Source organism: Nannospalax galili, unplaced genomic scaffold (assembly GCF_000622305.1).
Source record: "Nannospalax galili isolate Female #2095 unplaced genomic scaffold, S.galili_v1.0 scaffold227, whole genome shotgun sequence".
Classification (NCBI taxonomy): Eukaryota; Metazoa; Chordata; class Mammalia; order Rodentia; family Spalacidae; genus Nannospalax; species Nannospalax galili.
The window spans coordinates 196,538-200,373 of record NW_008360303.1 but is presented as its reverse complement, the minus strand read 5'-3'; positions in this window follow the sequence as shown (position 1 = coordinate 200,373).

The window sequence follows — 3,836 nt, the reverse complement described above, 5'->3', positions numbered from 1 at the left end:
TAGAAGCCACAATCTTTGTTGCAATTATATAACTATGAGGCAATCCCCCCCTTTAGATGAGAGTCATCTGGCCCACTGTTTTTCTATCCATGTTATACCCTGGCTTACTTTCCTAGGAATTAGGGATCTTCTCTGAATGTTCCATGAACATACTATTCCTTGGGAATAGTGGTGACCATCATTAGACATTTATGTGTTTGAGAAAAACATCCAAAAGGGAATGTTGATTTTCCTTTCACAAAGTTAGTAATCCTGCAAAATTATCTTTATCTCCCCAATTACCCTTTTTCAGGAACATTGATCTCTAACTTTCTAACAAGTAGACCATAATTCGTTCTAATTAATATAGTCAGGTGAGGCAGGAAAGCAACCATTTTGAGCCTTATACAGATGCAAGTATTTGGATACAATGATAGAGGCTACATATGTTATAGACCATTCTAATTTCACTAAATCTTACCAAAGTTGGTATATAATTGTTCTAGTCAATCTTTCTTCCCCACTTCCTCCATAATGTTCCCTGACCCCTGGGAGAAGGGTATGTGAAATAGACGTCTCATTTATGGATGAGCACTATACAGACATTTATTCTCTGCACTTTGACCAGTTGTGAGTTTCTACACAAAGAAGCTTTTCTGGTGAGAATTGAGATCTGCCTTAATCTTTAAACAAAGGCAGGACAGGTTAACACTATGTCCATTTAAGAAAACAGCAGTAGGAGGTTAACCCCTGGGTCATAGACACTCTCCATTTATGGGTTTTGGGCAAGATTTGCAATACTAGTCTTGCATTCCCTTCTGTGGAGCAAACCTTAAATCCAGTCAGAAAACAGTTAACTACCCCCATAAGATTCATGCCACTATTGTACCTTTGGGCATGTTTTACCAGGCCAGTCATTATTGTATGTCACAGGGTTCAAAGCTAGGTAAGACTATTGATGAGTTTTCTCTCCTATAATCCTTCCAGGACTATGAAAGCTAGCCATCAGGAAGGAAGCTTCCTCATCAGTACCAGCTTGATTTCTCCAGGTTCTATAACCAAAGAGAGTGGTGTCTTCAGCAATGGCATCTTACCAACATGTTAGAGCAATGGCAATATTGTACTGTTTGGGAGTTTTCCAGGACACCAATTCCCAAAATTGAAATAGCAGTGTCCCACACCCGGCATTAGGCTTTTTATTTGGTAACCATAGCTTCAGGGAGGACCATTTTTCCTCTGTTGGGTAACACCAATTAAACACTTATATATGTACACACACACACACACACACACACACACACACAAACACATACACACACAAAGCTTACAAAATAGTAAGTTTACATATAGTTTTTTCCAATACCCTTAGTGTTATTTGTCCCTCCTCTCACTGCCCACTTCTGCTCTGTCTCTCTGTTCCTTTTCCTACCCATTATTCCCCTTTCCCTTTTCTGTCTCCTATTTCTGCTAACCCGCTCCCTTGAGATATTTTATTCTTCATTTACTCTGTGTGTATGTATGTGTGTGGCATTTTGTCTATGTGTGGAATATGTGCACATAGGCATGTGTGACTCTGTGTTTGTGTGTGTGTATAGGCCACATGTCAACATCAGGTGCCTTCCTCAATAACTGTCAATCTTATATTTTTTGAAGCAGCCTTTGACTGAACTTAGAGTTTACAAATTCTGCCAGACTCCCTGGACAGTAAGCCCCAGGAGTCTGCCTGCCTCTGCCCTCTCAGCCCTAAGGTTACAGACTCATGTTCACCTTTCATTCTTCTGCTTACAAATATTCAGTTTTCCCAATACATTTGATGAAAGAGTTATTTTATTTCAATGCATGTTTTGACACCTTTTCCAAAAATTAGCTAGCTGTAATTAACTGGGTTTGTTTCTAGGTTCTCTTTTATTTTATTTTATTCTATTTCATTTTATTATTGAACATATATGTTTTCATGTGAGTATCATGTTGATTTTATCAGACATTGTGATGCCTTCAGCATTCCTCTTAAAGCTCAGGATGGCGCTGGCTCTTTGTGGTTGTTTTCTTTTCTGTATGAATTTTTTACAATTATTTATTTATGCTTGTGATGAGTGTACACAATACAGTGTGCATGTAGCTGTTACAAGACAGTTTATAGGAGTCAGTTATCTCCTCCCATCATGTGGGTTGTGGGGAATCAAACTGAAGTGATCAGGTTTGGAAGCAAGTACCTTTATGTGCTGAGTCATCTCATCAGCCCCTATATATGAAATTTGACATTAATTTTTCTAGTTCTGTGAAAGATGCACTTGCATTGTGATTGGTGTTGCACTGAATTTGTAGATCACTTTCAGAAGCACAGCCATTTTAATAAAATGAATTCTTCCAATACAGGGCCATCCAAGGTCTTTTAAATCTTCTGGTATCTTCTTGAATTTCTTTGGGGGGTCTTAAAGTTTCATTGTAGATGTCATCAATCTGCTGCTAAGCTTATTCCTAGGTATATTTATTTTTATTTAAGCTATTCTGAATGGAATGCTTTTCTATGGTTTTCTTTTGTTAGTGGTATACACAGAGGATGTTAATTTATCTATGTGCACTCTGTAGCTTGCTATTTTGTTAAATATGTTTACCAGAGTCTAAGAGTTTTCAGACGGGTTTTTAGAATCTTTAAAGTATAGACCCATGCTATCTGCAAATGGTGTTTCTACAACTTCTTCCTTTCCTTTATGTATTCATTTTATTGTTTCTCTTATCATATGGCTCTAGCTAAGTTTTCAAGCATTATTGAACAAGACCTGTAAGGGTGAATACTGTTGCCTCATTCCTGATTTCATGTAGTATTGGCTATAGGTTTGTTCTATAAAGTTCCATAAAAATTATGGCAGGATTTCAAGGCCCAGTGACTCTATTCTTTCTATGAGCTACTGAACAAAAAAAGAAAGAGGAGAAAAGTGGATCCAAATGGGACTTTGCCAGTCATATGCTAGAGTTACAATGAATGATGTTGGGGGCCTCTGTTATGTAAAGTAGAAGTCTCTTCATATCCGGATAGCTCACAAGCTCAGAACCATGTGCTGGGACTCCTTTCATAGCAGGGTGCCTTCCTGGCATTTTTCTTAACTCTCCTTTTGAAGTGCCCGCCACAAATACCCTAACATAAACATGGCCTCTGGCTCTAGGAATACCATGCTTTCCTATGATTTTTCAGGCAGTCAGCGGTCTGGCAGCATGGCAGAAACCCACTTCCATATGCAAATAGAATGTATCTATCAGCCAAAGCTTTTACCACTACCCCCATGGTATAAATATCCCAGTCTTCTCTCAATGATAGAGAGCTGGATCACTAGGAGCTAGGAGCTAAACACTAAATAAAGCTGTAACACAGACTAAGCAGAGTCCCGCGTTTTGCTATCAGCGATCCAGCCTCTCTGGAGGCAGCATTCCTCTGTCAACGACTCACAGATCCAGCTTCAGCCGCCTGGTACTTTCCCGCATGTTCTAGCAGCCGGTGGAACTCGCATATTGAGGAAAGTACACGAGTGAAATCAGGGTGGAGACATGGCTGGACAACGCTCCAGCAGCAGAGACCCACAGAGACACGGAGAAGCCCGCGGGGCCAGACCCACCTTCTTCCAGGGCGCGCGGCTGAGACCAGGGGACCGATCCCCGCTGACCGCGCACACTATAGAATGACACACAGGAGGCACTAGTTTTAACAAAAACAGTGTTTTACTATTTCGTACTTAAAGTATTATAGAGAATTGAAGTAACAATTTTATTATTTATTATATGTGTCAGAGATAAAATTCTTGCCATTCAAAATTCTAGTGTCTGGAGTTCTAAACCTAAAGGCCAATATTGATGACCTGGAG